Here is a 24840-nt window from a genome sequence, read left to right on the forward strand (position 1 = left end):
TGTCTTGCACCATTGTTGCCTGATGCTTTGTCTGTCTGTGTGATATTAGCTGTTGATTGTTTGTCTGTATAGTTGAACTGATTGGTTTAGTATTTTTCATAGGTACCTAAGTGGCTTTGAGTTCATTTTGAACTTGCTTTGCTAGCTTGTGGTTTGCTTACCACTGAGGTATAATTCTTCTGACTTCATGTAGTCTGGAAGACCTGCCGTGTTATGTGGGCAGGCACCTGTCTGAAGCCCTCCTTAAGAGGCGATGCTTGTGTTTGTTTAATTTTGTGCCCTGTACATTCAAAGACCTCCTAAGTGAAGAGGCATTGGCAGATACAAGGGATGTGCAATCCATCCCCTGCTATTCAGTTGAGTCATTCATCCTGCTCACATCATTGTGTTGATGCATTTTGAATACAAACCCAAGGTCCTGTTGTGTCAGTCATGTGGAGAAGAGTCCCACATTCTGGACTCCCACACTTTCATTTGAGTCAAGCTCTCCCAGGCCAGGGATAAGAGCTGTGAGGTCTTACCCTCACTTCCCATTTCATCTGCTTCACCCTAACTCTCAATGTTAGGGTTAAGAGCTAACCATACCCTATTCCAGTTGGCTTGTTTGTCGAGGTTGATTTGACCCCTTTATTAAAGCCTAGCCTTGAGTGAGCCACTTGTTTGTATATAGTGTGTGTGCTTACTTTTGTGCTTGTGATTGATTGTGCTGCTTAGGCTAGCTTGCTTCCTGTGCAAGTTAGGATAGAAACCTCAACCTAGGGCCATTGTGGGTTACATGATAACTATTAGGCTCGAGTCAGTCTCCCTTCTAGTTTGTAATTTCCCAGTCTCTGGTTAGGTTAGAAATTCTCCCTTGTTAAGGGGGACTACGTTGCCCTGATCCTCATACCAGATGAGGTACGTAGGCAGGAGATCGTGCGAGATCTCTCCGGGCACCCTTTACCTTTTTGTGTGTGTTAGGAGATGGATGTAAGTCCAGCGATTGGCATTCCGTATCCTATTGGTGTTTGTTTGTGTGGAGTCTGACGTAAGTCCAGCGATTGGCAGTCGGTTTCCTGTGTTTGTTTGTGTGCTTGGAGTCTGACGTAAGTCCAGCGATTGGCAGTCGGTTTCCTTGTTTGTTTGTTTGTTTGGAGTCGGACGTAAGACCAGCCATTGGCAGTCTGTTTCCATTTGTGTGTTTGTTTTGACGTCCCAGCGTCTGTGCGTGTGTTTTGTTTCGGCGTGCGTTAGCCGAACTACGGTAGCTCTGATTCTCATTCCAGATGAGATACGTCGGCGTAGGATGCGATATCCTAGCGAGCCCGTTCCCTTCTTCTTCCATCTGTGTTTGATTCCAGTGTGCGTGCATTCTTTGAGCAGTTATTCAGCAACCTTATTCTATTCTTTTGAGCGTGGATCCCGTCGAGTACGACGGACGTGAGGGGTGCTAATACCTTCCCCTTGCGTAACCGACTCCCGATCCTTGCAATCTCCGGTCGTAAGACCATTTCCTTTCCAGGTTTACTTCGAGCGTTTTCTTTCCCTCTTTTGGGATAAATAACGCACGGTGGCGGCTCTGTTTGTTTTGTTTTGCCCGCCGGTTGTTTTTCGCGGATGCGACACTTGCTGCTTTTGATTTCAAGTCCATCACCGACCTAACATACAAGTTCTTAATCCTTGTCCATATATGGATTCTCCAACAATGGCTGAATGTCACATTTGAATCTTTTCTGAAGTTCAAAATCCCTTTTGTCTTAGTGCATCGGGTTGAAGAAAAATAGGTTGAAGCCACCAGGCTTGCCTTGTTGACACCAGAATATGTTGGTCTGGCAACCGCAAATTCATTTAAGAAGTATGTTATCATGTTTGCATAACGTGATATTTTAAAACCATCCATGGATCCCTTTGTCAGTCGAAGTTATGGTTCCAACTGGTTTAAGACGGAATTTCCTCATTTTTCTCCTAAACATCACGCTAAAGCTCTTGACATTTGGTCAACTTTTCTCTGACCAACTGTTTTGTCTACCTAGATTATGGTAGGATACAAAGGTTAGGGCCTTGTTATCTATCAGCATAAATTGGTAGCCCGACAATTTGGTTTATGTCAATTTCTACCCAAGTCATTCTTTCTTCATAAATCCAAGGTCTTCATATACATAACCCTTTATACATATAAAGAATACCACACACAACTGGATTTCCTCACCTTAGACACCATCACCTTGATTCCTTTTAAATTTCAAGTTAACTATCATTGCACACAAGAATTCGAAAAATGGTGGTTGAATCATCACCATGTTTATTATGTGGCATCTTTGATTATCCTACGCCTTATGGATGATTCTTTTTCAACTGTACGGACTTAGTTCAAGAAGAATACATGTACACATATCAAAGAAATCCAAGCTTTCCAATGTTACTTTGAGGCTGTATATAATCCTTGTGATATTCGTTGAACTATCTATGATACAACTCTTACTTTAAAACAAAAAGTTACTGAAAAACTTCTAACTTTGAAAATTCCTTCTTATGTAACTGATAGGTGTAATTTTGCTTTAAAGTTTTATTCTTTCTAAGTTTCAGCCATATCCGACCTTTGAACTTGGCTTCGCCTTTCACCCACCATTTACAGTTTGGCTCTGGTGTGGGTCTTTGTCAGCTTTAGATAACACACTGGAAAAACCCTGTCATAGAGTAGTCTCGACTAAATATCACATGGATAATTATAAAGGTCATCTTCATGTCGACATTTAGAACGACAAAGTCTTGTCGCCCATCTTAGCAGGTGACATACAAGATTCTTAAAATATTATAATTTTCCATTATTTCATTTACTTACATATGTCAAATGCTTGCAGCTGCACGTCTTCCCACCCAAAACTCAAAGAAGAAACAAATGGAAGCACCCATGGAAGCTAACAAGTTACACCCTACATAGGAAACCAAACAGGTACACCTTATAAATGTGTTATTTCGTTCAACCAAATATGGTTTTCTTCCTTATTTATTTCTGTCATTTCCAAAGTCAAAAAAGGGGAAGTAGTGCCTCCACTACTCCTGATAACGAACAAACACAAGTCTTACCTGTTTCTTGACTTCTTCTACTCCTAGTTTACTTTTCAATGTGATTGCATTTGGAAAAATATTTTTTTTTATCTAAGTTTAGGACACAACCAAAAAGGTCGAGTTCACTGATGATAGCGTTGACGACATGGTGTTTCCTCACCGTGCCCCTACTAAGCATCAGGAAGACTTGGCAACACAAAGTTGCAGATGCATACCATATTCATGCTAAAAATAAAAAATCTCTGATAATGGTCCTGAGTCCCAACTAGTCAAGAAAAACAAAAACAAAAAAAAGAAATCGATCATGTCCCTTCAACACCAAAGAGACAAAGTAAGAAAATTGTCATCACTGTTAGTAATGAGGATGAAAAGAGCACTCAACCTACCTTCCTCAAGGAGAGGATGACAAGACTTACAAATCCCATTGCTCTTGATGAGGTCAGGGACGACATAAACCCTAACTTTAAGAAACTGATGGCATTACATTGTTTAATTATTTCTTCGATCCATGTCTCAAAATAATACTCACTCATTGTTTTGTCCACTCTCCAACACACATGCACTAACCAAAGACTCCCTTAGCATCCAACAATCTATAGACCAAAATAGCAACTCTTTTTCGACATGTCCTTCTAGCATAAATCGGTCAACGCCAACAGGAACTAGCTTTCCATCGGTCCCGTCAACAAAGTCTTTGAGCCTGGTTGACGATGGAGTTATCGAGCAACCCATGATCGAATAAGGTCATTAACGATCTTGTTCGGGTCAGAGTATCTCTGGGAATCCGTCCCCTAAAAAATATCAAGATTTTGAGGATTCAAATATCTCAATCAACACTCCAAAATATCCAGAGCTTGTCAACCAACCACAACAAGATCAGAATCAAGGAGACAATGGGGTTGGCGTCGTTGGTGCGAAATAACTGCATATTACCCAAGAAAAATCATCAGCGGGTGTTGGAAATCATTTCCAAGCTACGGTTGCATATGCTCACATTTTGGTCCACAACTTTTCATCCAACACTTCTCTTCGTCAAGAAGAGATCATGGTTATTAGGTCTAGAAATCCTACAAAGGCTTTAAGGATGTTTGTAATGAGTTTAGGGTCCGGTTCCGCTGGGAGATCTTCAAGTTCTTCAACCATGTTTGGTGGTGAGGTTGGTGTTAACCACGTATTTGTGCTAGTTGGACAGTCAAAAGCGAAGGTTTTAGATGCAAATTTGTGCTAGATGATCCTTCTGCCGAGTCTAAAGTTCAACAACTATTAACCTAACTTGGTAACCACATTTTTTCTAACTCGCTCCTTCATTTCGTGTTGGACTTTGGGTCTTTTCTTGAACAAGTATGCAAAAGCGTAAGGCTATGACATGCGTCCGCGAGCTAACTTTAACAAAAAACTGAAGTTGCTTCCAAAGAATGAAACTTAAGCACCCAATCTTGGAAACATGTTGAAACACTAGAGGCTTAGGCTCAGAAAGACAAGGACCAAATTTTATCCTATGACCAATAAATCTCGGCCTACGACAAACAAATTCTGCAGCTAACTGACCCAAAGAATTTTGCATCAATTTCTTCCAAAGAAAACATTGACCGAGAGGCCAATACTGACCTCCAGCATGCCGAAACCATTACTCGTTTGGGCAATGAGATCGAGACACTAAAGATTGAAGACTCAAAACTTGTTGCAAGAATTAAGTTTTCCAAGGTGCATTTTGAAAACTTTAAAACTGAGTTTCCTTTATTTATGCAACTGCTGATTTTGGCTTCTTAACTGCTTTTGGTTTGTATGTTATGACATTCCTAGTTTGGCACTTTTGGTATTGACGCCATATTCACTTTACGTATTTACACGCATTATTCTTCCGTTATTCGAACGTCTTGCAATATATGCTTGTATTTTTTTCAAATACTTGCAATTTATCTTTAGGATTTTGTTATTAGGACCCAACTCTTCGACTTCATAGGCATTGTTCAAAAATATTTGGATAATTCAAAATGAACCTTACCATTTTGGTGACCATTTCCCTAAGGTTTTGTCCTTTCGATCTATAGGAAGAATAATCTTCCAAATATAATCTCTAACTGTAAATGCTTTTGACGTAACCTTTTTGTTGTGGGATTTATCTATTCGTTCCTTTTGTCTCATAAGAACATCTAGGGCAACTAACCTTTCTTCATCTAGGTCGACCAACTCATCCATTATCATGTTCCAGTAATAGTCTAATGGAATCTCACATTTCCTTTAGATTCTTATTGATTGTGAGTATATGTCAACAAATAAGATTGCATCATGGTCAAATGTCAATCAAAAAGGTGTAGAGTTAGTTGCTTCCTTAGGAGATGTTCGACAAGTCCAAATGCTTGGTCCAAAGTCTTATGCCAATTCTTTGGCTTTTGACCCACATGTTTATTAGTTATGACAATTATGATCTATTTTGCAGCTTCGACTTGACCACTTTCTTGAGCGTAATAGGGGGTAGAAGTTAGTAGTTTGATTCTTAATACTGAAGCAAACTCGACCATCCTTCGACCAACGAACACTGAACCTTGGTTTGTGGTTAAGGTCTTAGGAATTCCAAACCTACAAATAATGTGACTATGGATAAAATTGATCACAACATCTTGATCAATATTCATCAAAGACGCCACTTCAACCCATTTGGTAAAATAATTGATACCTACTAAGATATACTTATGATCCTTAGATGATGTGTGTCGAATTTTACCAACTAAATCTAATGCCCAATATCTTAATGGCCAATGATTAATAATTTAATGTAACTCACTGGCAGGGACATGTTAGATCCATGCATGCTTTTTTCATTCTTAACACCCTTTGGTAAACTCTATGCAGTATTTCAGCATAGTTGGCCAATATACACCCTGTCGAAACCAAAGTCACTTCATTTTATGGCCTACTTGATAGGCACCACAAGATCCACTATGGACATTGAAAATTGTCAAATAGGTTTCACGTTCTCCAAGGCATTTCAAAAGAACTAATTTTGGGGTCTTTTTAAATAGTTCACTACCATTAATATCATATTGTAATGCCTTATACTTGATCTTTCAGCATGTTGTTCCTGTTGAGTATTCCAAAAATTATATAATTGCTTTTTGCCAATAATTATTCAACAAATTATCAATGGCAAAAGTTTCAAAATTTTGCAAGTCTTCCAACCTTTCTACCCCTACCAATTTTGACTTTGACAATTTTGAGGAGAGAATGTTGGGAGAAATCAACTTTTCTTTGACTTCAATTAATTCTTCTAATTTCTCTTTGGAGACTTTATATCTTGAAGCAATCTAAGCTAAATCATTAGCTTATTGATTCTCCAACCGAGGCACATGTTTGATGTTTACTAAACTTAATATTTTGAAGGGTGAGTTGGTTGTGACGAATTACATGAACAAATTCTCTTTGATGCACTTGTAGCGGTAAATTCATGATCATCAAGCTATGGATAAGTTAGACATCAATTAAGCCAGAGTCACCACCGCGCTTTTATTGTTTCCAAGGGAAAACGAAAAAGTACGAACAAAACCCAAAAGATAAGAAGTTTTCAAATCAAAACTAATAAAATGCCAGAGATTACAGGTAAGGGGGTTGGTTACACAGAGGGAAGGTGTTAGCACCCAAAGTGTCCTAGGTACTCATAGGGACCCCTTTGTTTTGTACATATGTGTTTTTGTACAAATGATGTTTGCAAACAAATGGAATGAAGGGATGAGAAAATAATTCATTAATTATATTTTTGTGTTTGACAAGACCTTCGTACTTGTGCCTACGTACCAACGTAAAAATGAGGGATCAAAACCTCGTAGTTCGTGGTAACAATTTCAAAGTGAGTGAGTTACTTTTAACAAAAATTTAAATTTGACAAAGGCAAAAAAGGTCTAAAATGGTTTGAACAAGTGTTAATTCTTTTTGGATTTTTTTGAAATTTTAAGTCAAGTATACTTAGGTTTATTTACAAGTTTGATTAAGAAAATAAGTTTGAAAATGCAATGGCATAAGGTCAAAGTTTCTAATTTGCAATAAAGTCAAGGTTTAGAAAGCACAAGCAAATAAGATTTTAAAAAAAGGAGGGAGAGATTTTGAAATTAAAGAAGTGAGAGGAGATGAAGAGACTAATCCTAAGCACAAATTTAAACGTTAAGAGTTGAAAAGATCTGACCAATGGGCTGCAATCCAATAGACAAGTGTAAGACCCCAATTTTGACCCTAAGATCCCTCATGCAATATCATCATATGCATTAGCATTGGGATCATACCTTGGCATTCTCCTTACCCCTCATTCATTGGGTTTGTTTTGGGAGAGATCACCAAGCACCATGTAATTGTACCATGCTTGTATATTATCATTTTACTAACCAAAATACCAAAATAATGTCTTTGCATTTGCCTAACTCTTTTATAGGTAGGGCATGATCACCTTTGATCTATCAAGTTCACATCTAGGGTTTAAGACCCTCATTGCTAAGAGAACAACCAATGAATGTTCCATAATGGCTCTAAGCATCATATATGAGTCCCAATGATCTCTACATGTTATTTTGGTCAAGCATTCTTCAAGAGTTTGGAGTTGGTTTCCCTTGGAAAGCCTAGTTCATCTAGGTATCTTGAGTAACTTCTTCAACAAGCTTCTTCACCAATTGATCAAATTTATCAAGGGACACTTTAAAATTCATCATCTCATGCATATTTGATTTAAAATGAGCCTAAAAAGTCAAGAGGATTGCAATTTAGCAAGTTGGTTGGTGGTGGTTGGCCAGATGGATTCATCTGATCAAAACTGGGTCTCCCTAGACCCTATCTCCTACAATTTTCATCATATGAAAATGATTCCAAGAGAAAAGTTACTCTAAATTACACTCCAAACATCTTTCATGTTGAATTATAGAGCTAATTTTGCTTAGAAAGTCATTTTCTATGTTGAAACATTATAGTTCATTTTGTCTAAACCCTAATTTGAAAGTCAACTTCCCAAGGCCATAACTTGCTCAATTTTTATGAGATGAAATAGTTCCAAGTTTAAAAATAAAATTCAAGGTGTGTACTTAAACTTTTATGTTTTGAGTTATAGCTAAATCAACTTTTATGAGCATGTGATATGAGGATACATTATAGGTCATTTTTGACCAATACCATTGAACAAGTGATTTTCCTCAACTTCGAAAATGCATAACTCACTCATCCTAAATCCAAATGATGTAAAATTGGTGACCATTTTTAAGGTATTTGAAAGAGCTACAACTTTTATGAAAAAAAAATCTCATTTGGAGCTCAGATAAAAAGTTAGGCAAGGTGGAATAATTGAATATGTGACTTGACACTTAGAAAATATTTTGACATGTTGAAATTTCCAAAATTCCACCTCAAAATTCACCATGATACAAGTTCCAAATGGAAAAATGTTCAACATAAGAGTTGTTCCTCTTGATGTAAGCTTTCCAAATAATCATAATTCAGTCATTTTGGACAAAGTTTGATGGGTATGCGCATGGCTTAAACAGGCATGTATCGGTTGGCAAGATTCATGATCCAAATGTTCAAACAACTTTGGCTTGCCATCCAAGCTTCATCCAGACCTTATTTCAGTTGATTGTGGACCTAATTGGATTGCTTCATGGGCTTGCACACGCCCATGCAAGCATGTGCATTACATTGCCATTTTTGGAGAATTTTTCAAGTGTGCAAATAACACTTCTCATTGCTATAAATAGAGGTCCAGTGCCTCAGTTCAAAGGACCTAGTGCGCCAACTTTGCCCCCAACCTTCCAAACCCTCTCAATTCAAAGGAAAACTTGAGAAATTTCAATTGAAATTTGAGTTTGAATATCACGATTTTGAGATTCAAAAACTCCAAGATCCAAAGCTTTGCATTACTCTTAAGCCACTTCCACAAGCTCCATAAGCAAGATCAAGCACGAATTGAAGCAAGAGAGATCCAGTTCTGCACAACATTGAAGGTATTTTCCCATATCTTTCTTCTCTTCGATTCTCTCTCAATTCTCATCAATTCTCTTGGATCCCTGGTTGTCTGAAGTTCTACCAATGTAGGCAAGAAGATTGAGTTGCTTTGAGGTCAAATCGAAGCAACTCAGTTGACACACCTCAAAATTCAACTCCATGTATCTCTCTATATATTTGGAGTTAGTTAAAATTGATGTGATATTCGTGATCTACGTCATTTTTTCTTTAAGATCACATCCTCTTTTTTCACTTATGATGTGGTGGTGATTGAACCAATTAGGCCAGGGTCATCGGAGAAGATGATCGACTGTTGAGACAGTTTTTAAGTGTCGGGTTTTTGTTATCGTATCCACAGAGATTGTAAGATATCACTGCCGTTCAATGGTTGAATTAATCTTAACTTAATGTAACACTAGGGTTTTGGTTTTAATCAAGTTATCTTGCATACAAAGTAATTAATTGCGGTAAAAGTTACGTTTTGATTAATATGAGAAATATTGTCAAAGTTAGGTTTCAATGATTACATTTGCTTTGCATGTATTTGCTCAGTCAACAATCTTATAAACTCCTTTAGATGATAAATAATTTCACAAAGTCCTCTCAATGCGTTTCTCTCGAACACCCATTGTGAGTTTTGTCATTTTGATCCATTGTTTCTCTCGAACACAATCTATCAAAAAGACAACGTTTTGGTTCAACCTTATGGTGAACAAAATCATTTGTTACTATCTCTAGCTAACAAACAAGTTTGGATGAAAACCTAGGTCAAGAATCGGTAAACATCTCTCGATCAAATACCAACACAAAGAGTTTTTAAATAGAAACAAAGTTTTCATCATATATTTACCGTTAAAGAGTTTACATATGAGGATCCTTACATTTACACACAAAGCTAGCAATCACCTACATCTAACCTTGACAAATGGAAGACTTAGCTACTCATTTTCATGGTAGCTTGGTCGGCAAGTAAGAAAAGAGGGTTGATCAACATCCAAGTCGAATAATCGAAGTTGGATGGGAATCCACCTTCTTTTTGTGGAAGATGGTAGCTAGATGAAGAGAAATGAAATTAGGGCATAAAATCTCCCACAAAGCAATGCTGTAAAATATCTAGGAGAAAGTACAAAAATGGAAAAGTTGGTAAAAATGAGGTCTGGTGCCCAAAAGTGGCACCTGCTACTTATAGACAAGTGCAGAACTGTCATGTTCGCTAGGCGAGCATAATAGCTCGCCTAGCGAGGTCCTAAAATGGGCACAAAAAGCCCCTGCGCCCAGAGCAAACAGGGCCTGCTAAACTGTCATGTTCGCCTAGCGAACATACCTTCGCCTAGCGAAGGAAACGCTTCAAGCTCGCCCCCAGCGAGGTTGAGAGGTTTTGCTACTGGAATGCTCGCTGGGGACTCGCTAGAGCCTCGCCTAGCGAGTGAGTGCTGGCTGCACTTTTTCACCAAAACAGAATGAATTCGCTGCAGACTTCGCCATGAGCTCGCCTAGCGAATTAATTTGCTAATTTACTGGAGCTGTTCGCCAGGAGCTCGCCTAGCGAACCCATTCTTCGCCACAGCCTCGCCTAGCGAGCAGGCAGATGAAATGCTCCTTTGCTTTGGTTCCTTTGCCAATTCTCTTGTGTCTTTATTATCAATTAATTCATGCCTTTCCTGCACAATAACAAACACATCAAAGGCACCAAGCTTGTTTATCAATGTACGCATTCCATGTAAAATAAATGTGATTTTGACAATTTTAGCAAGGCAAAAGAGTGAAAGATGCCCACATATGATAGCTCAAATAAGCACTTTTGGGCATCTAACATCGACCTTTGGCTCCGGCGATGCGCTGGAAGTGTTCAGAGCCATTAGATGAGTATAAAATGTTTTAATCAGGAGCATACATTATGATTACCTAGTGTCTGATCAGTTGACACAAGCACATCATGGAACGCGCGGTCTCCACCACTTGATTTACCACCTCAATTAATGAGGGAGATCAAGTGGTCCACGTTTTTTTGGTTATCTGATTTTTATTCTTATTCCTTTGATTTTCATTAATTCATATTAATTTTAATATTGACCCAAAAAATATGAGAGTTTCACCATAAAAATTTAAATAAAATCCTCTTTCATTTTCTGAATTAAAATTATTTTTTGGATCATTATTAATATTTTTCATAATTTAATTGATTTTATGATGATTTTTAATTGTTTAAAAATACTTTTAAGTTTCCAAAAATTCTGAAAAATTTTATCCAAGGTCTTTTGACCTTGTTTGACTTATGATAAATCCCATGGTCATTTCTTTGGTGTTTTAATGAGGTTTTAGGAAATTGACCAACCATATTTAATTTAATGCATTATTTTTAGTATTTTTAATTGTTTAAATTCCAAATTAATTGTGTAGAGCCATTTTAATTGACTTTGTGAGTTTAACTTGTGTTGTTCGGCCTTGGTCAAGGTTGATTTGACTTTCTTAGGTTAAGATCATTGGAATTAGGGGATTGATGGAATGTACATTCCATCTCCCAAAATGAATGAATGATCTTAACTTGGTAAAAGTCCTCCTTTGTCCAATTTGAGTTTGATCCATTTCCCCTCCCTCTTCATCTCATTCCCCTCCTTTATGCATTCATGTCATGGACCTATAGTATCTCTATATCCTAAGGCTAGTTGATTACAAAATCAACATAAGTATGGATGAGATTAGGTCCCCCACTTTGCATATTCTTTTTGTGTGTGGTATGTTTCATGAGCATAGTTCATCATACTATGTCTCTAACATGCATCTATTGCCCGGTCTCAAATAGTTGTGACTTCTACATAAGTCCAATTACAATTGCTTAACATAGCGCTAAATTTTGACCCAAAATGCATAGCATTCTAGTTAGTGAGATTGTAAGTCTCCCCTCTTTCATGGTATTGTATGGAAACTTTGCCTTTTTTCCTTCCTTTGGAAGATGTCTTGGTTCAAGGATCCATGCTTGTGATAAGTGGGTTGAGTGTTCTCCAAAGAATGACTTGAACAAAAGAAAAGCAAAAGAAATACTAACTTCTAACTCATTAACAACTAACATTTAATTTCAAGTCATTTACTTTTAATGCAATTTAATTTTTGAGCTTTATTCATTTGCCATTATTCATACCGTTCTAATTGTTTATGTTAATATGATTTTCACTTTGTCCACTTGGACCATATTTTATGATATATTTTGTTTGTGTATATTGTGTTTGTTTGTGTGGTCTTTGACCATTAATGTACATAATAAAAACAAAAACCCTAAAAATATCTTGTGTGGACTGTTGGTTGATCTGAGACGATTGGACTTAGAATTTAGGCAACATTCTCTATGCAAAGGACTTGGCCAATGCCAACTTTCATGTAACCAAGTGCTTGTAATTTAAAATTTCATCTGATACATCATTGAAGATCCATTTGAGTTCATCTACAACAAGATCATTGTGAAACTGTTATTTTGAACCTATGGTTTATGCATTATGGAATTCATCTACTACAAGGAAATTTGGGTTTCTATATGACATTCTTGTCTATTGGATTGCAACCCATTGATCAGATATTTTCAACCCTCAACTTTTAAGTTATGTTTAGGATTAGTCTCTTCATATCCTCACCACTTCTTTAATTTCAAAATCTCTCCCTCCTTTTAAAAATCTTCTTTGCTTGTGTTTTGTTGATTTCTAAAGTTTGACCACTTTTGCAAATTAGAAACTTTGGCCATATGTCATTGCATTTTCAAACTCATTTTCTTAATCAAACTTGTAAATAAACTTAACTATACTTGACTTAAAATTTAAAAAGCCAAAAAGAACTAACTCATTCAAACCTTTTTTTAGGCCTTTGTGCTTTTCAAACTTCAAATTTTGTTAAAAGCAATGCATCCACTTTGAAATTGATATCACGAACTATGAGGTTTTGATCCCTGATTTTTATGTTGGTACGTAGGAACAAGTCTGAAGGTCTTGTCAAACGCAAAAATATAATTAATGAATTCTTTTTTCATCCCCTCATTCCATTTGTTTGCAACATCATTTGTACAAAACCACATATGCACACAAAAAAGGGCTCCCTAGGAGTACCTAGGACACTTTTGGTGCTAACACCTTCCCTCTGTGTAACCAACCCCCTTACCTGTAATCTCTGGTATTTTTATTAGTTTTGATTTGAAAACTTCTTTTTTTTGGGGGGGGGGGGGGGGGTTGTTCGTACTTTTCCCTTTTCCATTGGAAACAATAAAAGTGCGGTGGCGACTCTTGTTTATTTGATGTCTAGCTTATCCATGGCTTGATGATCATGAATTCACCGCTACATAAATTAAGTGGGGACTCTGCTGGGGAGTAGTCTCCAATGGGTTTAGCCTACTTTTTTGTGTGTATATAATTGTATATCTGATGTATGTATATTTGTTTGTGTGATATAATCTACTTGTTGTGCTTGGTGATCTCTGAGTGGTGAGATAAGTTCTAACCCGAACTTGAGTGCAATTAAGATAGGAGGATGGTATAGTCATGTTCGACTTGTGTGGAGTAGTCCTAAACAAGTTGACTTGAGATCCATCTGCTCAGTGGGGACCCTTTTGGATTTGGAAATCTCACATAAGCATTTGTGGTTAGGCATTACTATATCTAATTTGGGGTCCGAGAAGCTGAGGATCATAGAACACTTAACCCCTCTTGGCCTATTTAGGACGTAGTGCGGAGACTGTTCAAATGTAGACTTGATAACAGTTGTTACACGATACTACACTCAGACGAGTTTCTCTTGAGAATATATGGGTTGATGAGTCAGTCCTCCTAACCTGTAATATCCGATAGATGGAATTAAGACTCTGGGAACTTTTTAGAACATGATCTACAGGTTTTTATCCTTAGTTCACTCCTTTGGGATGGTTCTTACCCAGACTCCATGCTCGTGACTTACAACAAACCCTTGATTCTTGGTTGATCCAATCAAGTCTTGTCAATATCAATGGAACTTGGGTGTTGATAAGGTGAAAATCATAATCCACCAAAATGGATGATTGATCTTGACAATGACTTGATTCATCCCTTGACCTTTGTTTGTTTGCCTTGTGTGTGATCCTTTATTTGTGATTGTTGCATTCATGCATTCATGCACATCATAATATTCATCACACAAAAAAATTCCAAGGAACTAAGGTGTTATTTGCAAATATTTTCAGACCATGGATTATGGACGAAGGAACACTAAGAAGTATGATTTCAGATGTCCCGACTTGAAAGAGTTAAGGAAGCTAGCATCTTTTGTATTAGATCCCTTGGACTTCAAACAACGCCATGAGAAGCTTTTGTCTATCTTGTCGGCTGATGTGGTTGAAGGACTCTTGAGTGTATTAGTTCAGTTCTATGACCCTCTCTACCATTGCTTCAGTTTTCCTGATTATCAGTGTGTGCCTACATTAGAGGAGTATGCCCATCTTTTGGGAGTACCTGTTTCTAACAAAGTGTCTTTTAGTGGATTGGAAGAGATTCCCAGATCTCATCTTATTGCCTAAGCTCTTCATTTGAAGAAGTCTGAGATAGAGGCTCATTAGGTGAAGAAAGGAGGTTGTTTGAGTTGACTTCTGAGTTCCTCATCAAGAAAGCTACTGCCTTTGCTCAAGCCGGTAGTGTGGACGCTTTTGAAGCTATCTTTGTGTTGCTCATTTATGGATTAGCTTTGTTCCCTAACGTTGACGATTTTGTTGATCTTAACGCCATTAGAATTTTCTTGATTGGGAATCATGTGCCTACTTTGTTGGGTGATATGTACTTCTATTTGCATCTAAGGAATTCTAAAGGTGGTGGAACGATTGTCTGTTGCATTCCTCTTCTGTATAAGTGGTTTATTTCGCACTTGCCTCAGACACCTGCTTTTGTGGAGAACAAACAATGTCTACAGTGGTCTTAGAGACTTATGTATCTCACTAATGATGATATAGTTTGGTATGATCATTCATTAAGCAGTTTGGAGATTATTGATAGTTGTGGTGAATTTTCTAATGTGCCTCTCATTGGTACGCAAGGAGGAATTAACTACAACCCTGCTTTGGCTCGTCGTCAACTTGGGTTCCCCTTGAGAGACAACCCTAATAACACTTTGTTAGAAGGTCTTTTCTATCAAGAGGGTAAAGATCCCCAACATTTGAAGCAGAAGATGGTGCATTCTTGGCATAATGTGCATAGGAAAGGAAGATTCGAGCTTGGTCCGTGCAACTGTGTAGCTTTGGAAGCTTACACTCTTTGGGTAAAGAAGAGAGCTTTTGAGTTCAAGATGCCTTATCCTTGTGAGAGACCTATTTCTATGGTTGTGGTTGAGCCATTAACTCTCCCTAACCAAGATATAGAGGAGTTGGAAGACACAATCGCCAAGATGAAGCGAGAGAAGGATATGTAGGAAGAGCGTTTCCATGCTTTGAGCCAAAAGCATGAGGAGTTGCAGCTTGAGTCTAAGGACAAAGATGCACTTATTGAGATTCTTGAAGACCGAGTGACAAAGAGACAGAGAGAACCAGAGATTTCATCTTCCTCTGGTATGCCTCAGCCTTCCATCGCTTGGAAGAAGATTGACGATCAACTTATCCTCTAGAAGACTCAGATGAAGGCTTCTTTTAAGACCGAGATCCGACGCATTCGAAGGAAGTATGCGCCTGCCGCCAGATCTTCTGATGTTGTTAGGAATCCTTAGGATGACTAGTCTCCTTTTCTCTTGTATTTTTCATTTGGTTTCTGAAATTGTACTCAGTGTAATCCTTCCAAAAGATATTTTTATGGTCAATCAAATTGTGCAATTGTTGTTATATATATATATATATTTGCAAACAATATAGTAAGTTCCTTGAAAATAAAAACAATCAAGCATTGCATTTCATGCATCATTTGCATAGGCAGGTTTCTCTTTCGCCAGATGTCTCATTGGTGTTTCTTCCATGCTTCAGCCAAGCTGACTCATCGATATAACACTCGCGCCAATCACTCCAGAATCATGGAATATCTTGAGCAAGAGAATAGAGACTTGAAAGAGGAGATCGCCCGCCTGACTGCCATGATGGAGTCAGTGTTAGCTGCTCAGAGCCAGTCTTCTCCAACACCCGCAACTCCTCCTCCTTAGAGGACCTTTATTTCAGAGGTGGCTACCTCTACCATTCTTGCAACTGCTGCTCACTTTACACCCAACATGCCTGCCAGATTCCCGTGGGAAATGTCGCCAAACTTTGTGCCCAAAGGTTTTGCGCCTACATTTGCTTCTATGTCGGCATCTAGCCCGATCATGTTTGTGCCTCCACCTGTAGTGTATACCCTGCCTCGTGTAGAAGACACCATCTATCATTCCTAGCTGTCTGAGGACCTGGATGTGTATGAAAATATGGATGAGATGAAGGACCAATTTCTTGAGTTGCGTAAGGAATTGAAAACTTTGAGGGGTAAGGACTTATTCGGGAAGAGTGTTGCGGAACTGTGTTTGGTTCCAAATGTGAAGATTCCAGTGAAATTCAAAGTGCTTGACTTTGAAAAATACAAGGGGAATACATGTCCACTCAGTCATTTGGTGATATACGCCAGAAAGATGTCTACTCAAACGGATAATGATCAGCTGTTGAGGTGGTACATGGGGTTGGATAGTGCGAGCATCCGCATGTTCAACGATTTGGGCGAAGCATTTATGAAGCAGTATAAATATAATGTTGACATGGCTCCCGATAGAGATCAGTTAAGATCGTTGTCTTAGAAAGACAAAGAGACATTCAAGGAGTGTGCACAGAGATGGAGAGAACTTATTGCTCAGATTACCCCTCCTTTAGAGGAAAAGGAGATGACCAATATTTTTCTGAAGACCCTAAGCTCATTTTACTATGAGCGGATGATTGCCAGTGCCCCCAATGACTTTACCGAAATGGTAAACATGGAGATGAGGCTCGAAGAAGGTGTCTGAGAAGGACGGTTGTCTAGAGAGGAGGTGTCATCCAGCAAGAGGTATGGCAATAATTTTAACAAGAAGAAGGACAGTGAAGCTAATGCAGTTGCCGTTGGGAGGCAAAAGAGGCCTCAGATTAGAAGAAATCAACCACCCCGTCAACATCATCATCAAGTATCTTCAGTTATTCCTATGTTTTCTGCAAAACAATCATCACCAGTTCAGAAACAACAATGTCAACAACAACAACCTCAACAACGAACAAACACCTACAACAACAACAATACCAATAATCATCAGCAACAAAATTTTGAGAGGAAGAAGGTTTCTTTCGACCCTATTCCCATGCCATATGCAGAACTATATCCCTATTTGGTTCTCAAGAACCTATTACAACCAAGAAATCCTCCACAAATACCTGAACCACTTCCCTGGTGGTACAAGCCGGAACTCCGTTGTGCTTTCCATCAAGGAGCTCCCGGACATGACATAGAGAACTGTTACCCACTCAAGTATGAAGTTCAGAAGCTGGTAAATAATGGATTGGTGTCCTTTGAGGCCCGTGCGCTGAACATCAAAGCTAATCCACTACTTGCCCATGGAAATTCTTCTGTTAATATGGTGGACGGTTGTCCAGGCGAGTTCAAGGTATTCGACGTCCGTTTCATAAGGAGATCCTTGGTGAGGATGCACAAGGATATTTTCTTGGTTAATGATTGTGAGCATGACCATGATGGTTGTGCAATCTGCAGTGTCAATCCTAGAGGTTGTATAATTGTGAAGAGAGACATCCAGCGGTTGATGGACGAAGGCTTGATTCACATTTTTCAGTCCCGTCACATAGATGACGATATCAATGTTATTGTACCAGTTTTCAAGAGTCCTAAAAGAATGGTTATTCAGTATGATAGCATCAACAGTAACAGTGTCAGCAAGAGATCGGTATCGTCGTTGGTTATACGGTTAGTGGGTCCAGTCCTGTATGCATCTGATAAAGTTGTTCCTTATCAGTATAATGCGACTATGTTGGAAGATGGTCAAGAGGTTCCGTTACCTACGACCAGTTCTGTTGTAAGCATTACTGATGTTACTAAGGTGACCCGCAGTGGTCGTGTGTTTGGGCAGGTGTTCCCAAAGAATGTAGAAGATCCGTCTGTTAGCAAGAAGGTTGATGCGCATGTGGTAGATTATGCTAGTGTTCCAAAGTGTCAGTTTGGTGAATCCAGCGGTTTGAAGCCTGGCGACGATGATGAGGTGCTCCGTCTGATAAAAAAGAGTGAGTTCAATGTGGTAGAGCAGTTGCTCCAAACCTCCTCAAAGATTTCATTATTGTCTCTATTAATGAATTCAGAAGCGTACATAGAAGCACTACAAAGAGTTCTAGAGCAAGCATTTGTGGAACATGATGTTACGGTGGATCAGTTTGATCATATTATGGCTAACATCACTTCCTGTAATAATCTCAGTTTCTATGATGAAGAAATCCCCGAGGAGGGTAGGAATCATAACTTGGCTTTGCATATCTCTATGAACTGCAAAGATGACGTTCTGTCAAATGTGCTAGTTGACACCGAATCTTCGTTGAATGCATTGTCGAGGTCAACATTGTCAAAGTTGTCATATCAAGGAGCGCCTATGAGATATAGTGGCGTGATCGTCAAAGCTTTCAACGGTTCGCATAAAACTGTGATTGGCAAAGTGGACCTTCCGGTGAAGATAGGTCTGGATGACTTCCAAATTACTTTTCAAGTAATGGATATCCACCTGGCCTACAGTTGTCTGTTAGGAAGAACATGGATCCATGAAGTGGGAGTTGTTACCTCCATGTTGCATCAAAAGCTCAAGTTTGTTGAAAATGGGAAGTTAGTCTATGTTGGCGGGGAGAAGGCACTGTTAGTCAGCCACTTGTCATCTTTCTCTTATGTTGAATGTGAGGGCGAGGTTGGAACTCTGTTCCAAGCATTATCTATTGTTATTGAAAAGAGAGTTGGGGCACCCATGTCCTTATTTAAATATGCAAACGTTGATCACTGGGGCCAGATGGTAGAGGTCTCCGACAATAAGAACAAAGCCAGTTTGAGCTTCCAACAAGGTTCGTCAGCTGTTAGATCTGATGATGTACAACTCATCTTTCGTAGTCGGGGGTTCATTCATGGAAATGAACAACACTTAGCTGTTGTGCTAGAGGAAGACTGCACCAATTTTATGACGCATGGAAAAGCTTGCAACAATTGGACTGCTGTTAATATTCCTGTTATTATGCATCAATCTAAGTAATTGCTTTTATTTGTTTTTTGAAAATCCTTTTCCTATGCCTAAGGGAGAAGTGAACATTGTCTAGGCATTTTTAATTTGATCATTAAAAAAATATAATTCTATTCATCCACATCTATGATGTTCTGTTTTTACTTTTTGCTTTATTTTGAAAATGGTAATCACAACAAACATAAATAAACAATATAATTGTCCATCTGCATAATATTTGGTCACAAATTCACTTCTCTAAAATCAAAATATCAAATCATTATGCAGGTTGGTTTCTAACCCCATTGAATACAATGATACTTCTCCTTCTCCAAATTTTGAATTCCCTGTATTTGAGGTTGAGGAGGAAAGGGATGAAGAAGTGAGTGATGAATTGTCTCGTCTTCTTGAGCGTGAAGGAAAAGCCATTCAGCCATTCGAAGAGCAGATTGAGCTAGTCAACTTGGGTTCCGAAGATGATGTGAAGGAAGTCAAGATTGGGTCTCGACTGTGTCCAGAGGTTAAGAAGGGGTTAATTGATCTTCTTCGAGAGTATTCAGATGTGTTTGCTTGGTCCTATCAAGACATGTCTGGTTTGGATTCTGAGATAGTGGAGCATAGATTGCCATTGAAGCCAGAATATCCGTCAGTCAAGCAGAAGTTGAGGAGGACTCATCCTGATATGGCAGTGAAGATCAAAGAAGAAGTGCAAAATAAAATTGATACTGGTTCCCTTGTGACTACTGAGTATTCGCAGTGGGTGGCCAATATTGTGCTCGTTCCGAAGAAGGATGGAAAAGTTTGTATGTGTGTTGATTATAGAGATTTGAACAAAGCCAATCCAAAAGATGAATTCCCTCTGCCACACATTGATATGTTGGTAGACAATACAACTAAATTTAAAGTATTTTCGTTTATGGACGGATTTTCCGGATATAATCAGATCAAGATGGCACCCGAAGATATGGAGAAGACCATATTCATTACACCTTGGGGAACATTCGGTTATAGAGTGATGCCTTTCGGTTTGAAGAGTGTTGGTGCGACTTACCAAAGAGAAATGGCTACTCTTTTTCATGATATGATGCATAATGAGATTGAAGTTTATGTCGATGACATGATTTCTAAGTCTATTGATGAAGAGGAGCATGTTGAACATTTGTTGAAGTTATTCCAGCATTTGAGGAAGTATAAACTCCGCTTGAATCCCAATAAATGTACTTTTGGTGTTCGTTCTGGTAAGTTGTTGGGCTTTATTGTCAACGAGAAGGGTATTAAAGTCGATCCTGCCAAGGTCAAAGCAATACAAGAGATGCATGCGCCCAAAACTGAGAAGCAAGTCAAAGGTTTTCTCAGCCGCTTGAATTATATCTCAAGATTCATTTCCCACATGACTGCCACATGTGCGCCTATATTCAAGCTTCTTCTGAAAGATCAGTCTTGTGATTGGACCGAAGACTGCCAAAAAACTTTTGATAGTATCAAGGAATATTTGCTTGAGCCTCCGATTATGTCTCCGCCTATTGAATGAAGACCATTGATCATGTATTTGGTTGTGCTTGAAGAAAGTATGGGTTGTGTTCTTGGTCAGCAAGATGAGACTGGAAAGAAAGAATTTTCAATATAATTCCTCAGTAAGAAGTTCACCAACTGTGAGACTCGGTATTCTATGCTAGAGAAGACTTGTTGTGCATTGGCTTGGGCTGCTAGCGTCTGCGTCAATATATGTTGAATCGTACCACATGGTTGATATCCAAAATGGATCCAATCAAGTATATATTTGAGTAGCCTGCTTTAACTGGGAGGATTTCCCGTTGGCAAATGTTATTATCAGAGTATGATATTAAATACCGATCTTAGAAAGCTATCAAAGGTAGTATCTTAGCTGACCATTTGGCTCACCAACCGATTGAAGATTACTAGTCAGTGCAGTATGATTTTCCTGACGAAGAGATCTTGTACTTAAAAATGAAAGATTGTGATGAACCATTGCTTGGAGAAGGGCCAGAACCTAGTTCCCGTTGGGCATGGTATTTGATAGAGCTGTTAATCAGTATGGTAATGGCATTAGGGGCAGTAATCATTGCTCCTCAACGCACGCATTTTCCATTTACAACTAGATTGACTTTTAAGTGTTCAAACAATATGGCAAAATATGAAGCTTGCATTATGGGGCTTGAAGAGGCCATTAATCTCAGAATCAAGTATTTGGATGTCTATGGAGATTCAGCTTTGGTGGTGAATCAAATCAAAGGTGAATGGGAGATGAATCAACCCGGTTTGATACCATATAGAGATTATGCGAGAAGGATTTCAACCTTCTTTACAAATGTTGAGTTTCATCATATCCCTCAAGATGAAAACCGGATGGAAGATGCTCTTGCAACGTTGGCATCAATGATTGTAGCGAAATATTGGAATGAAGTTCCCAATTTGACTGTGATGCGTCTTGATAGGCCAGCTCATGTGTTTGCTGTTGAAGAGGTCAAAGACGAAAAGCCGTGGTATTATGACATCAAGTATTTCCTCCAAAGTCAGGTTTACCCGTCTGGGGCATCTTTGAAAGATAAGAAGACTTTGAGAAGATTAGCCAGCAATTTCTACCTGAATGGTGAAGTTCTTTACAAGAGAAATTTCGATATGGTTCTTCTAAGATGCATGGATAGACACGAAGCATACTTATTGATGGCTGAAATCTATGAAGGTTCCTTTGGTACTCATTCCAATGGACATGAAATGGCAAAGAAGATGTTGCGAGCAGATTACTATTGGCGGACAATGGAATATGATTGTTGCAAATTTGTGAAAAAATACCACAAGTGTCAAATATATGCAGATAAGATTCCTGTTCCTCCGACACTGTTGAACGTCATTTCCTCCCCATGACCCTTCTTCATATGGGGAATTGATATGATTGGCATGATCGAGCCCAAAGCTTCGAATGGACATCGTTTCATTTTTATGGCAATTGATTACTTCATAAAGTGGGTTGAAGCGGCATCATATGCGAATGTGACCAAGCAAGTTGTTGTGAGGTTTATCAAGAATCAGATCATATGCCGTTATGGTGTGCCAAGTAAGACCATTACTGATAATGGATCAAACTTGAATAATAATATGATGGAAGCTCTTTGCAAAGACTTCAAGATTTCACATCATAATTCTTCTACCTACAAACCCAAGATGAATGGGGTTGTTAAAGCTGCAAACAAGAACATCAAGAAGATTATCCAGAAGAGGGTTGTAAAGTATAAAGATTGGCATGAGATACTCCCATTTTCTTTGCATGGGTATCGTACATCCATCCTCACTTCAACAGGGGCAACCCCTTTCTCTCTTGTATATGGTATGGAAGTTGTGCTCCCAGTAGAGGTTGAGATCCCATCACTGCGTGTGTTGATGGAAGCCAAGTTGACTGAGGTTGAATGGTGTCAGACCAGGTATGATTAATTGAATTTGATTGAAGAGAAGAGATTGAATACCATGTGCCATGGTCAATTATATCAGTAGAGGATGAATAAAGCTTTTGATAAGAAAGTCAGACCTCGCATATTCAGAGAAGGTGACCTTGTGCTCAAGAAGATTTTATCTTTCAAACCAGATGCTAGGGGCAAATAGACTCCTAATTATGAAGGCCCATATGTTGTTAAGAGAGCCTTTTTGGGCAGAGCTTTGATTCTTACAACTATGGATGGCGAAGAGTTCACTCGTCCTGTGAACTCAGATGCAGTCAAGAAATACTTCGCATAAAAAGAAAAGAACAGCTCGCTAAATTGAAAACCCGAAAGGGCGGCTTAGGCAAAAAAGAGGGTTTTGGTGGATTGAAAACCCGAAAGGGCGATCTAGGCAAAAATTAGAGACATAAAACAGAATATATTATCCCAATAAATTGAGTACCCCATCTTGGGGAAATTTATGCAAAAATTAGGGATTATGACAAGTAACTGCATCCTGCTGATTTTAAGTTTTTGAGCACAACAATCGATGTTGATTCATTATCCCTAGTGGCAGCAGCCAAGAGCACAGTGGAAATCAAGAGGTGGCAGAAGGATTAGTGATCATTGTATTCAATGTAACCCTTTTCCATGTAAATTACCATTTTCATCTTTGTAAAGATCTATGGAGTCTTGTCATTTACAGACTACCATTCTATTAAATAAAGTTGAGATTTTATCCAATTATTTCTACTCTTATTTATTTCAGCTCAAATAGTTTTAAATTTTATTATGATCATTTTTTGAAAATTAATTTTTAAATCAAAATCATTTTTCTTAAGCATATAAAAGCATGAATTTTTAAGCAATCGATTTCATTTAAAGGGAATATCAATAGTGATTCGAAATCAGTAAGGCCTAAGTGTGGAGCATTATTGGTTCTGCCCAAGTAGTAGGCGCATTTTCTCTTTCATCCCCGAAGGCTTTGTTCAGCACTCGGTATTTATCGATTTCTCCAGATGATTTTTGTTCACCATTTCCCCAGTGAAGTCACCAGTTGAGTTGGTTGATTGATCCCCTACAGAGTTTAGTATTTATTCCTTAGTCGATCTTATATTTGGTTTCTGGCAGAACTTCGGTGTCCCCACCAATCGCCATCAGATTCGCTCCCAGTCAGAGTTTCCTCATGGTTTCTGAGCAGCTATTTGTGTTTATCCCCTGCATGGTTATCTCCCATTTGATATGGAGTTGACCTAAAATTCCCCGCAGGCTTGATAATAGTTTTCCTCAGCAGATCTCCTCCTTCCCTAACTAAGGTTGAGCCTTTGGGAGGTTGATCTCTCTTTTCTCCAGCAGTTGTCTCCCTCTTTTGTGGATTGACCGAGAATTGTATTGATGATTCAAATCTGCGACACTTTTTGTATCCTTTACGATCGTTTTGTCAGCATAATCATATATATATATATATATATATATATATATATATATATATATATATATATATATATATACACACTCATATAATTTCATTATCACATCATCACACTTGTTGGTTCATTCTTGTGATTTTTAATTCTTTGTTATGGTGGTACTTTATCCCCATGCAAGATTGGTGTTTGTCCTACTTCAATTGTAGAGTGTCAGCCCCCTAAGCAGAAAGACTTTAACCTTTCTCCTTTACCCATTGAGTTATTTCCTCGTGAACGATGATTTGTTTCAGTTTCCTCCCCAGTTGATTATCTGGATGGAACCACTCCCCTTGAGCTATGTCCTCATCGGGTTGAGTCTTGATTGACCGTTTCTTTCTAGATCTTACCTAGATATATGCTTTTGGGTCCCATAAGAGTTTATTACCCAGTAACTGCTAATATTCTTCTTAGTTTGCAGTTTGTTACTTCTTGCCCAATACCCGGCAAAAGTAACCTTTTTTCTCCCCAACGGATTCATTTTTATGTTTCCCTAGGAAGTATATCCTTGATATGTTCATCCTAACCAATGACTGGTATTTTTTTCCCTTGCTTAGAGTCTATCCTTGATATGTTCATCTTAACCGGTGACGGATATTCTCATCTTTGGTATTCTACCCAGTAAAAAGGTAGTTGTAATCCCTATTTTGTTCCCCAGAGAGTCAATCCTTGATATGTTCATCCTAACCGATGACGGGTTTCCTTCTCTTGTAGTCTTTTACCCAGTAACTGGTAGTTATAAGTCCTGC

Source organism: Lathyrus oleraceus, chromosome 4, assembly GCF_024323335.1.
Source record: "Lathyrus oleraceus cultivar Zhongwan6 chromosome 4, CAAS_Psat_ZW6_1.0, whole genome shotgun sequence".
NCBI lineage: Eukaryota > Viridiplantae > Streptophyta > Magnoliopsida > Fabales > Fabaceae > Lathyrus > Lathyrus oleraceus.